General features: G+C 37.9%; 2 protein-coding genes across 5 annotated transcripts in view; both read left to right on the top strand.

The window, feature by feature from the left end:
• The first annotated feature begins 8,188 nt into the window (after positions 1-8,188).
• Positions 8,189-14,056, top strand: part of LOC102918381 (solute carrier family 22 member 19-like) — a 38,415-nt gene continuing 32,547 nt past the window's right edge. For all 4 annotated transcript variants that reach the window (XR_013047044.1, XM_076558876.1, XM_076558868.1 and 1 more), the window contains exon 1: positions 8,189-8,328. The gene's annotated coding sequence lies outside the window, so the exon portion shown is untranslated. The remainder of the gene's footprint in view (positions 8,329-14,056) is intronic.
• The window catches only part of LOC102915364 (solute carrier family 22 member 19-like), a 334,849-nt gene continuing 329,040 nt past the window's right edge, over positions 8,248-14,056 (top strand). Inside the window, exon 1 of the mRNA XM_076558766.1 lies at positions 8,248-8,328. The gene's annotated coding sequence lies outside the window, so the exon portion shown is untranslated. The remainder of the gene's footprint in view (positions 8,329-14,056) is intronic.

Below are 14,056 nucleotides of genomic sequence, written 5' to 3' on the forward strand. Positions count from 1 at the left end.
ACTGGAAAGAATTAGTAATCACTGTCCTGGAACATGGAGCACAATTGCAGTGGCACATGTGTTACTATGATGAAGCTAAGACCATGGAAAGTCAATGGAGAGCTAGAGGTGTGGCAATTACTCAGGATCAGCTTTGTGGAGAAGGCCAAGATGCTGACATACAAAGACAATGTTCATATGATAGCCAAACATTAATTCTATGCCACATGGCAGACTTGAATGTATGGGACAGAATTGAGGAAGCAGGAAAGAAAATTGATTCATTCATGAAAGTTACACAGGGCCTGAAAGAATCCTTCATGGATTTCTTAGAAAGGCTGTCTTCAGCAATAAATAGAATGCTCCCAAATTCAGGATTCTTTTGAGAATGTGAATGCAGCATGCAAAAGAATAATCAGGCAGTTAATGGCAAGATCTGCACCCTTGGAGGACTGGATAAGTACACAGTTAATGTTGAGTTTCATGATCATGATTATATGTGGATAGGAGAAGCAATTTCAAAAGGTTTGAGGAATGTAAGAGGTTTTGGGTGTGGAAAGCAAGGTCATTTGAAAAGGGAATATAAACAGTGTATTACTAGAAAGAATGTTTATTCCAGGAACAACAGCAACAGAATATCTCTCCCTTCTGGAATATGCAGAAGGTATGATAAAAATAAACATTCGATCAATGAATGTAGATCAACAAGGGACAGACAAGGCAATCCTTTGCCTCTGTCCTCAGGAAACTCCCAGAGTGGCCTCATGAAGGCCCCCATAGCAAATCCAGTTCAGACCTTTCTGCCATCATAGAAGACATCCCTACTCACCATAATTAAAAAACCAAATGCCTACTGGAATAAACTGGGCTGCCCAGGATGATAGAACAGCTGAGGCAGAGAGAATAGAAAAATCAGAAGTCATAAAGCAATTTTTTTGGCAAACTTCTATAAATGAACAAAAAAAACATTAAAATACAAATAAATGATGTTTTCTTGGATGGTTTAGTAGACACAGGTGCAGACATGACAATATTGAAACCAGAATTTTGGCATGCAACTTGGCCTCTTCAGGAGGTAAATGTTCAGCTGGTAGGGATTAGAACATTATCTCAAGTGAAACAGAGTGCAAGATGGCTAGAATGTATAGGTCCAGAAGGACAGAGAGGAAAATTAAAGCCATATGTTTCTAACATAGGTATGAATTTATGGGGCTGTGTCCTATGACAACAATGGAATACTCAGATTAACATTCCTCCAACCTAAGAAACAAATCATAAAATAACACATGTTTGTGAGAGAAATATTAGAAGGTATTATTCTAATGAGTGGTCACCAGCCATCCAGATTGTACAAGAACAGGGCACAACAACTGAAGATCTTCCAAAGACACCAACAACTCTACCTTTAAAATGGTTAATAGACAAGTCTGTATGGGTTCAGCAATGGCCTTTAACAACAGAGAAACTGTAGGATTTAGAAGAGCTGGTACAAGAGAAGTTAAATGCTCAGCATATTGAAGAATTGTTATTAAAAAGAAATCTGGTAAATGGAGAATGGTAACAGACCTAAGAGCAATTAACAAATAAATTCAGCCAATGGGATCTTTGCAATCTGGAATTCCTTTGCCTACGCTGTTACCTGAAGGATGGCCTCTTATACTTATTGATTTAAAAGCCTGTTTCTTTTCAATACCCTTACAAGAAAATGACAGAGAAAGATTTGCCTTCCCGGTGCCTACTTATAATAATTCTCATCTAGTAAAGAGATATCAATGGAGGGTTCTCCCACAGGAAGTGTTGAATAGTCCAACCCTATGCCAATATTTTGGACAACAGCCATTGGAAGTGATACATAAAAATTTCCTAAATCTATAATTTATCATTATATGGATGATATTTTACTAGCTGACTCAAAGGCAGATACTTTAGAAAGAATGTTTGTAGAAGTTAAAATACAATTTTTGCCTTGTAGGGGATTGTAAATTGCTGCTGAAAAGATACAAAGAGGAGATTCTATTCATTATTTATGTTTTAAAATAGTTCTACAAAAAATTAGACCCCAAAAGGTGCAAATTAAGAGAGATTGATTATGGACTCTTGATGACTTTTGAAGATTACTCATAGACATTTCCCATCTATGAACTATTGCTGGGGTAAAACAATGATGAACTGAGTAATTTGTTCAAAACCTTAGAAGGTAACAAGGACTTAAATAGTCCAAGGGAATTATCACCTGAATGTGAGAAAGAATTGGCCTTGGTAGAAAAAAAATTACAGGAAAGACACATGGATCATGTTACTCTAAAGCTGGATTGCATTTTGGTTATTTTACCCTCTAGGCATTCTCCTCTAGGAGAGAATTTTAATGCAAAGGGAAGATATAATATTGGAATGGATATTTCTACCTTTTTAAATAAACAGAGTAAAAAATTAAAAACTTATGTGGAAAAGATCTCTGACTTGATTTTAAAAGGAAAATTGAGACTTTATCAATTAGCAGGAATAGTCCCAGCAGAAATTGTAGTGCATTTGACTAACAAGCACATTCAAAAATTATGGCCAAAAGTGAACCTTGGCAAAGAGCTTGCATAATTTTTTGGAAGAGATTTACAGCAAATATCCCAAAAGTGATAGAATTGAACTTATAAAGAGAGCTGAGTGGATTTTGCCTTACATTGCATTGGAAACACCCATATCTGGAGCTTGTACATTTTATACAGATGCAAACAAACAAGGAAAGGCAGGTTACAAATCAGAAAATTTAAGTAAATTGGTTCAAAGTCCTTATGATTTGGTTCAAAAATTGGAACTGTATACTATTCTGTTGGTATTAATAGATTTTTCAGAACCTCTCAACATAGTTACTGACTCTCAGTATGCAGAAGGATGGTATTACATATTGAGACTGCAGAAGTTATTCCTGATGTGTCAGAATTAATTTCATGCTTTATTCAGTTACAAGATATAATCAGAAATTGAAAGCATCCCTTACATATAACTCACATCTGATCCCATTGGGTCTTTCAGGCCCTCTAGCACAAGGTAATAATAAGATTGATCAATTATTGAAAGGAAATGTTTTAGAGACCTCAGAACTTCATAAAAAACATCATGTCAATAGTAAAGGTTTTAAAAAGGATTTTTCTATAACCTGGCAACAAGCCTAGAAAATTGTAAGTAAATGTCCTACTTGTCTCTTTAAAATCAGACACCATTACTAGGAGGATATAACCCAAAGGGTACTCAGAGGAATGAAATCTGGCAGATGGATGTGTTTTACTTTGTAGAATGTGTAAAATTGAAATATGTATATCATACCATTGATACTTATTCAGGATTTCAATGGGCAACTGCTTTGAGTTCTGAAAAAGCTGATTCTGCAATCAAACATTTGCTATAACTTATGGCTATCATGGGTATACCTGCACAAATTAAAACTGACAATGCTCCAGCATATGTCTCTGGTAAAATTAAACAGGTTTTTGCTTATTACAATATAAAGCATAATACAGGTGTACCACATAATCCTACAGGTCAAGCAGTCATAGAAGATCAAATTGAACTCTTAAAGAATATGCTAAATAAACAAAAAAAGGGTAACAACCCCCCCAAAAAAAATAGATTTCATAATGCTCGATTAACATTGAATTTTCTCAGTGCTAATGAGAAGGGAACCACAGTTTCAGAGAGACATTGGATAATAGGAGAAAACTACAGAATTAAATCAGCCTATATACTTTAAAGAGGTGCTGACCTCAGAATGGAAACCAGGATATGTGTTAGTTTGGGGACAAGGTTTTGCTTTTGTTTACAGGAGAAGATAAGGTTTGGATACCATCAAAATTGATAAAGGTTTGATTTGAACAAGAGAGACCTCTTAATTAGAAGAGGTGATGTTTCATCAACCAGTATGACCATGCAATTTAAACTAACTTATACCACTAACAACTATATTTCATTTAATCAGATATAACTTGCCAAAAGCGAACCTCCCCAAAGTTAGTCTTGGGGAAGGCTAAAGAATCTCAAGGACACTGGTCAAATGAGACATCTGAAGAAAAAGAACAAAGCATCTAGAAAAAAAAATTTCCCAAGAAAAGGAGTAAATTGGCCTATTGGTATATTATATATAAAATTTCATAAGTCTTCCTAAATGTTTGTTTCTGCTCTTCTCTACAGACAGTGAATACAAAGGATCTTCTTGTAGTCCCAGTTCAATTAAAAATTAAATCTGGCTTTTCATTTGGAGAATGGCTCTCTTCTTCTTTAAATCCAAGCATGTTATTAAAAGGACAATGCAACATCTTTGTTTCATGCCAGAAAAAAAGCCATCTTCTGATATGGAACAGAAGAAAACAAAAACTAAGGGACTATTGTATTGCTACTAATCTCAATTCTTTGATTCTATTTTGATTCTTTAAAGTTTTCTTAAAGTATAAATTTTGTCAAAATTTAAAGAGATTAATATATATATATATATATATTTTAAACTTATATTAATGGTCATATAGAGTACTAACTAATTCTAGAAAAAAAGGCTTCAATTAGCTGCCTATATATATTTTTGTGTTTGAGTCTCTATCAGTTTTCTGCAGAAAATTATGACCAGGTTTATCATGGAAATTGAAGTCTCCAGAAAGATGATGGGGCCATACAACAACATTCCATGTGGACAATAATAATAACACTAAGCTGACAAACATCACCCACAGATCAGCTTTGGACTACAAACTGCTCAGAACAATTTCGAGATAGCTGGTTGAGATAGTCCAGTTTCATAGACTATTTGAACAAGGACTTGAGATAAGACCTGAACTTTGGCATTATGCCGAGACTGGACAACAAGTGATATAGCTACCTTTTAAAACTTGACAATTATCCCAAAATGTCTCTTTTCAGAATCCCCTAAAGATGCCTTTGCCCACAACCAGCAGGAAGCAATTTTAAGAACATGACACCCACATTCCCAAAGGGGTGGTGTGGGACAGGTGGTTTTTGGTGTTTCTATGGGTTTTGGGATTATGATAATTTTCATTGTTTAGGAAGGTTGGTTACAAGTTGTTGTTAATGGTTTGGAAAAGGGCTAAGCAAAGGAGATTAGAATTAAGATTCTTGTTTGAAAAAAATTATACATATATATATATATATATATATATATACATATATATATTCATGTGTGTGTGTGTGTGTGTGTGTGTGTGTGTGTGTGTGTGTGTATGATACAATAGAGAGTAGATTATCGAATCTACTCTGAAAAGGAAAGTAAAGAGAGGATATAGATATGATATAGATAAAAAGGTAGATTATTGAATCTACTTCCAAAAGACAATTACTAGTTATTTTTCTTTTTTAAAATTTTAGATGAGATTTTCTAGTTGTTTTACCTATCAGCCACAGATTCCCCTGTCCTCCCTCCTGCCACCACCAGCCTTCCCTGCCATTCCACCCCCATTTCCACCTCCTCCAATGCAAGGTCCCCCCAGGGGAGTCAGCAGAGCCTGGTAGATTCAGTTGAATCAGGTCCAATCCACTCCTCCCTGCACCAAGGCTGAACAAAGTGTCTCAGGATAGGCCCAAGGTTCAAAAAGCTGGCTCATGCAGGACAGGGCCTGGTCCCACTGCCTGGGGGCCTCCTAAGCAGTTCAAGCTAATCAACTGTCTCATGTATCCAGAGGGCCTAGTCCAGTTCCAAGGGGGCTCCTCAGCTATTGGTTCACAGTTCATGTGTTTCTGCTATAAGTTATATGTCCCTGTGCTTTTTTCAATCATGGTCTAAGCATCTTTTGCTCATATAATCCCTCCTCTTTCTCCTCGATTGGACTCCTGAAGCTCCACAACCATTACTTGTTTTAAATACTTAACATTGGATTAGACTTTTATATATTGTATACAAATTATATGTATTGAGAATGATATTGTTAGAAAATGCTGTATGTATATTTCTAATTTTGTTCAGGATATTGTATTTATACAGTTCATTTAACAATGTAATGCAATTTGCTAATCCTTGAAAGTTATTATTACCAACTATTAAGATATAAAGAAATGAAAGTTAGTAGTTAGACATTACAATCAAACATGTAGTCATCTTAGATAAATTTTGAAGGTCAAGCAGGGATATATTAGATAGACAGAAATTCTTCAGAGATCTACAGAATATGGCATTTAAAATGTTTTAATAACTTAGAATTTTCTTTTTTTTATGACTATGAGACATGTCAGCTCCTGGCAGCACCAATCCTACTTCAGAGAAGATATGGGCATTGAAGAACCTGCATATTTTCATTGTGGCAAAAGTTAGCCAGTGCACAACAAATTGTCCTCACATTGACTGCTGACAAATAGGACAAAATGGACAGACAGGACACAAAACAAAGGACTACTGAATCTTGCCAAGATAAGTGTGGTTGTGGCTTTAGCAACAGGTGTCCTCTGAGGCCAGGACAATATGGTGCCATTCCTGAAGTGGTCTTTGCAATCTGGAAAAGATACAGTGCCCCTTTCTTTGAAGGCAGATGAACGGGTAGTGGACCCATGGCTTCTGGTGTGCAGTGGAACAGTAGCTGAAACAGTTATCCTTGAAAGTCTAACTAGGATGACAGAGTTTAAAGCCTCAATGGTAGACTGGCATTTAATAAAAGAGATGAAGCCACCCACAAGCCAAGAAGAATGAAGAGCTGAATTCCAAAAACACCAGGAGTTTCCAGAATTTAAAATCCTGAATCATGACAGAACACTGGTGGAATTCATGTTTATCTGGTACTTGGACTACTTTCACTGAATGTGAGGTTGAACTGTAGGCCTTGTGTACATCCTACTTTACAAACGTGTCTGTCAGATACACTAAGCCTATAGGCTGAAGATGATGCCCTAATGCTATGGAGAAACCTCAGGTGACTGTCCAGGCAGCTGGCTGTTTCTGTCAACTCACATGTTTTTTGGAAGCCACTTGCTTGCAGTTCCTGTTTTATTAGGTAATATTATTTCCTCCTTGGGTCCCTGAGGGAGTTGAAGATTAGATAGTTATAGTTAGAGTTAGTTGAAGATTAGAGAGTTATACTTAGAGTTTGTTGAAGATTAGATAGTTATAATTATGGTTTTTCCTTGTTAAGAATTTCAGATAAGAAACTCACTAAAGAGGTGTAAGTGTATAAAATTCAAAGACAATATAAGATAGTTCTCTGTTAGTAATATAAGTTAGTATAGAACGTGATTCAGGTACATTACTTACCCAAATAGGATAGCTAATAGAATATTTTCTCTGAGTTTGTCATATACAAATGGACTAGATGTTGTTGAGGTATTTATTACTTATTTATATTATATATAGTTATTGTACTTATTGTATATAGGTTTTTTATATTAGATACAACTTTTTCTATTTTCTTTTTATTAGAATAAAAGTGGGAAATGTGATGATATTTTAATTGTTCTGAAATGTGATTTTATTTGTATGTTAATATATAAAGTTGGCCTGGAGATCAGAGGTCACATAAAGAGGTCACATAGCAAGCCAGGAACAGCAGTCAGGCAGTTTAGCTCTCATGCTTAATCTGATCATATGGCAGCCAGAGTTTCTGTGTGGTCAAGGACACAGCCAAGTGGAATGACATGAGCCTTCAATCCCAGTACCAACCATAGAGACCTAGAGGTCTGTATAGACAGGCAGTGATGAGGAAGTCAAGTGGCTGGGCTTAGAGCCAATGACAAGGCAGAACAGGAAGGCAATAAACACAGCTTATATGGGAGGAAGTTCTCTTTGAGGAAGCAACTGTGGTGAGGAGGTAAGATAAGGTTAGTTGTGGCTCTTCGCTAGTTCTCTGATCTCTTTGGCTATTACCTCTGAATTTGGCTCTGTGCTTCTTACTTAATAAGACTGTTTAGAAATTTGTCAACAGATAAACTCTGGTTTATTTAAAGGGAGTTACAGGTCATTTACCAGAAGTGACCATGGTGGGTGGTGCTCAAAGTTTCTAACAAAGTAAATGTTTAACAGACTGGATTATAGGATAAATATTATCAGATTTTTTTTTTGGTTACTTGGTAGAAAACAGGTCCCTCCCTGATACCAACAACACAACAAATCATAATTCTATGACTGGTCATTGCTGCTGGGTCCACATCCTTGACAGTGACAGTGGAACCCTGAGCCAAGATGACCTCCTGAGGATCTCCATCCCACTGGACTCCAACCTGAGGCCAGACAAGTGCCGTCGCTTTGTCCAACCACAGTGGCATCTGCTTCATCTGAATGGCACCTTCTCCAATGTGACAGAGCCAGACACAGAGCCCTGTGTGCATGGCTGGGCATACGACCAAAGCACCTTCCTCTCCACCACTGTGACTGAGGTAAGTGCCTTCTATAATATCAACCTCTGCAGTTCGGCAATATCATAAATAGTGTGTGTTATTGGAACTTACTTACTGCCTGATTCAATACAAGAGTCTTATTCAATAATTTTAATGACTCAAACATAAATAAAGATGTATGTTTCTGATCTTTTTGTTCTAGTAATGATCTCATGTTAAGAAGTAATACTTAGAAGAAAATTAGACAACAGAACAATTTAGCAAAATGACAACAGTAGCTTCTTCCTCAGGACCTTTCTCCTTCTAAGTCATGGGATTCTAAGTAACTTTACATTTTCAGGCATGACTTTCTTCCTCTGTAGAAGGTCAAATATAATCAGAAATGGGTGTTTTCATATAACAGTTATGTCACTATTGTACCAGTGACCACGCTGTCACATAGGTTGGTATTGTAGTGTAGGGTAAAGTGATGGATAAGGCCATTGACAGCTTTTCTCTACCTACAGTCTACATAGCAACTATGAAAGGTATCCAACAAGGAGGAAGTGTCCAGTTTAGTTTGACAGTGTTCTCTATGTCATGTAAAAAAAATGCGTGTGAAGTCTTCAGGAATAGAGTCTTAACATTTAGTTACTGTAGGTAACTATGAGCAATAGTAACAACCTGTGTAGTTTTGGAGACCAGTGGGACCTTTCTGACAAGCAAGTAGTATAACATTATTCTGTATGCCTGGCACTGGGATTACTGCTTAACATCAAAGGTCTTTTTGGAGCATCAATACAACCAAGTATTGTACTTCCTTTCAAATTCCCTATTTTAAATTATATTTTGAAATGAGCTTACTCAAAAGTGAATTTTCATAAATTTACAGATATCCTTCAGAGAGATGCTGGAGGAAGGTATTGGAAGGAAGATTGAGAAGGATGGAAGGGATGTGATTATATTTTAGTTTAAAATTTTTAAGAGCAATAAAAAGATTTTGAAAGATGAAGAAACATCCAAATATATAAACTCACAGAAATAGTAGTTACTTGCACAAGACCAGCACAAGATTAAACCAATCAACATTCCAGCATAGACTGAGACAGAACTCAGAAGTCCCCACTCCTAGCTGAAGATCCATTAGGAGTTGATTGTTGCTAGGGCAGGGACTATTACCCTACTTTGGGGGGATGGCCAGTACTAGGTTACCTATGCTCCAGTGCACATACAGGCAACATTAAGCATATACTAGACTATAGAAAAAAAGAAAAGGGACATGAGTTTTGGAAAGGAATGTGATCAGAAATTTCAGAGGTAGTTGTAGGGGATAAAAAAGTTGGATACTATCATAGTGCTTGTATACATGCATGAATTTTCAAAGAATAAATTAAATAATAATCAGAAAATATATGTATAAGACATCATTCTTGTGTGTCTAATTAGTTTAAGTGCCCAAGTGTTGTGACAAGCAAGCACTATTCAGATTTGATTTAAAATTTAAAACATATAGGAAGTTGTACAAAGCCACACTTGTGGCTAAATATGAAGGTCCATGACAGAATGCATCTGCAGCACTTGTGAGGACCAAGATTCAGTACTGAACACTGCAAAAAAAAAATCCCAGTAGTTCACATTTCATGAGTGAGGTAACCCAGACTCAGAAAGACAAATATGGTATGTACTCACTCATAGGAAGATGCTAGATGTGGAACAAGGATGACTGGATTGCTACTCACACCACCAGTGAGGCTACCTGGAAAACAGGACCCCCAAGAAAGACACGGAGAAATGGCTGAGATCTACATGAACAGCCTGGACATGAGTGGGAGCAATGAAGGGCGAGGGTCGAGGGAAAGAGAACGGGAGATCCTAGCTGGATCAAGAAAAGAGAGGGAGAACAAGGAATAGGAGACCATGGTAAATGAAGACCACATGAGAAAAGGAAGAAACAAAGTGCTAAAGAGGCCCACAGAAATCCACAAAGATACCCCCACAAAAGACTGCTGGCAATGGTCGAGAGACAGCCGGGACTGACCTACTCTGGTGATGGGATGGCCAAACACCCTAATAGTTGTGCCATAAACCCCATCCAAGGACTGAGGAATCTGGATGCAGACATCCACAGCTAGGCCCCGGATGGAGCGCCGGGAGTCTAATTAGTGAGAAAGAGGAGGGTTTATATGAGCAGAGAATTGTTGAAACCAAGGTTAGATAAAGCACAGGGACAAATAACCAAATGAATGGAAACACATGATCTATGAACCAAAGGCTGAGGGGCCCCTAACTGGATCAGGCCCTCTGAATAGGTGAGACAGTCAATTGGCTTGATCTGTTTGGGAGGCATCTAGGCAGTGGTACCAGGTCCTGTGCTCATTGCATGAGTTAGCTGTTTGAAACCTGGGACTTATGCAGGGATGCTTGGCTCAATCTGGGAGGAGAGGACTGGACCTGCCTGGACTCAGTCTATCAGGTCGATCCCAGTCCTCGGGGAGACCTTGATCTGGAGGAGGTGGGAATGGGAGGTGTGCTGGAGGGGAGGAGAGGGGAGCAGGAAGGGAGAGAACAAGGGAATCAGTGGCTATTATGTAGAACTGAATAGTATTGTAAAATAAATAATAATAATAATAATAATAATAATAATAATAATAATAATAAAATAAAACATAGTAAAAATGGCAATCTTACCAAAAGCAATCTACAGGTTCAATGCAATCCCCATCAAAATACCAACACAATTCTTCACAGACCTGGAAAGAACAATACTCAATTTCATATGGAAAAACAAAAAACCCAGGATACCCAAAAGAATCCTGTACAATAAAACAACCTCTGTAGGCATCATGATCCCTGAACTCAAGCTCTACTATAGAGCTACAGTAAAAGAAAAAAAAAGGGTACTAGCATAAAACCTACATGTGTGCCAATGGAATCGATTTGAAGACCCTGACATTAATCCGCACACCCATGAACATACAATTTTTGACAAAGAAGCCAAAAGTGTACAATGGAAAAAAAACATCTTCAACAAATGGTGCTGGCATAACTGGATGTTAACATGTAGAAGGCTGCAATTAGATCCATATCTGTCACCGTGCACAAAACTTAAGTCCAAGTGGATCAAACACCTCAACATAAATCCAGTTACTTCAAACCTGCTAGAAGAGAAAATAGGAAGTAGTCTTGAATGCATTGGCATAGAAGATCACTTCCTAAATATAACACCAGTAGCACAGACACCGAGAGAAACAATCAATCAACGGGACCTCTTGAAACTGAGAAATTACCTATAGTAAAGGACAGGGTCAACAAGACAAAGCAACAGCCTACAGAATGGGAAAAGATCTTCACCAACACCACATCTGACAGAGGGCTGATATCCAGAATATATAAGGAACTCAAGAAATTAGACATCAAAATGCCCAAAAGTCCAATTAAGAAATGGGCTATAGAACTAAAAAGAGAATCTCAATAGAGGAAACTCAAATGGCTGAAAGACATTTAAGGAATTGCTCAACATCCCTAATTATCAGGGAAATGCAAATCAAAACGACTCTGAGATACCACCTTACATCCATCAAAATGGCTAAGATCAAAAACACTGAAGACAGCTTATGTGGAGAGGATGTGGAGCAAGGGGTACTCTCCTCCATTGCTGGTGGGAATGCAAGCTTGTACAGCCACTTTGGAAATCAATATGGTGCTTTCTTTGAAATTTGGGAATCAATCTCCCCCAAGATCCAGGTTTACCACTCTTGGGTATATTCCCAAGGAGTGCTCAATCATACCACAAGAGCACTTGCTCAGCTATGTTCATATCAGCACTGTTTGTAATAGCCAGAACCTGGAAATAACCTAGATGCCCTTCAACTGAAGAATGGATAAATAAAATTGGTACATATACATGATGGAATACTACTCAGCAGAGAAAACAATGACATCCTGAGATTTGCAGGCAAATGAATAAATCTAGAAAAAAAATCATCCTGAGTGAGGTAACCCTGACTTAGAAAGACAAACATGGTATGTACTCACTCATAGGAGGATAGTAGATGTAAAACAAAGATGACTAGACTGCTACTGACAACTCCATGGAGGCTACCTAGAAAACAGTACCCTAGGAAAGACACAGGGATCGCCCAATAACAGAGAAATGGTTGAGATCTACATGAACAGCCTGGACGTGAGTGGTGGTAATGAAGGGCAAGGGCCAAGGGAAAGAGAGCTTAGGGGAGCGGGAGATCCCAGCTGGATCAAGAACAGAGATGGAGAACAAGAAATAAGAGACCATGATAAATGAAGACCACATGGGAATAGGAAGAAGCAAAGTGCTAGTGAGGTCCCCAGAAATCCACAACGATACTTCCACAATAGACTACTGGCAATGGTCAAGAGAAAGCCTGAACTGACCTACTCTGGTGATAGGATGGCCAAACACCCTAACTGTTAGGCTAGAAATCTCATCCAATGACTGATGGAAGTGGATGCAGAGATCCACAGGCAGGCTCCACATGGAGCTCCTGGAGTCCAATTGGTGAGAAAGAGGAGGGATTGTATGAGCAAGAATTGTTGAGACCAAGATTGGAAAAAGCACAGGGACAAATATCCAAACTAATGGAAACACATGAACTATGAACCAATAGCTGAGGAGCCCCCAACTGGATCAGGCCCTCTGGATAAGGGAGACAGTTGATTAGCTTGAAATGTTTGGGAGGCACCCAGGCAATTGGACCAGGACCTGTCCTTAGTGCATGAGCTGGCTGTTTGTAACCTGGGGCTTATGCAGGGTCATGTCACTCAACCTGGGAGGAGGGGACTGGACCTGCCTGGACTGAATCTACCAGTTTGAGCTGAATCCCCAGGGGACTCTTTGCCATGGAGGAGATGGGAATTGAGGGTGGGCTGGGGGGAAGGCGGGCAGGGGGAGTGCGGGTGGATGAGGACAGGGGAATCCGAGGCTGATATGTAAAATTAAATCAAATTATTAAATAAAATTTTTTTTTACAAAGATGTAAGTTTGAGAGAATTGTAACTATGGATAGCAATATTTATCTTTAAAAAAGTAGGTTTATTAATCTCTCCTTTCATCCTATTATATTTATACTATCCCCTTTTCTTTTTTAGAATGAGGTTGGATTTATAATCAAACTGTTTTAAATAAAAAATATTGGTTCTTCTCTGTCCCACAGTTTAGGGCTCTTGATATGGGACAGAAGAATCTCTCCACTTTTTTTTTTAGCAATATGTTTAGGTTTAGAGAAGGAGTGAGCCAATTCTATCTCCAAAGCAAGCTTGGTATATTTGGGAATTTGGGTATAGCTTCTCATACTACTTTTTGCTGGATGATGGCGCTGTATTATTGTGGAGACACAAAGAAAATTTTAGGATTATGAAATAGTCTGTGAGGCTGTATTGTCTGAGCCAGTTGCCTTGAAACAATTCTGAATGTTGGGTCATTTGGGCTATGGAGTCATGGGAGACCTTTCTGGTGGTCTTGGCTGGTCAAACCTGATGTATCTTAATCTGGAACAAATCCATAGCCTCTTACTTTCTGTGGAAACAAAAGCAGAGCCTCCTTTCCAAAGCAATATATCTGTACATGCAAATTTTGTAGTCAAGATACCTTTAAAATATACATATCAGTTTAACTCTTCTGCCTTTACAATCAAATGTCTCTTTGTAGTTAAAAATATTAAAGACAACACAATCCAGATTTTTTGTATAATATACATCTTTATGTGGCTTATATTTTATATTACATTTACTGTCTCTTTAAAGACTTTATTTC

This window comes from Peromyscus maniculatus, chromosome 1, assembly GCF_049852395.1.
Source record: "Peromyscus maniculatus bairdii isolate BWxNUB_F1_BW_parent chromosome 1, HU_Pman_BW_mat_3.1, whole genome shotgun sequence".
Taxonomy (NCBI): Eukaryota; Metazoa; Chordata; class Mammalia; order Rodentia; family Cricetidae; genus Peromyscus; species Peromyscus maniculatus.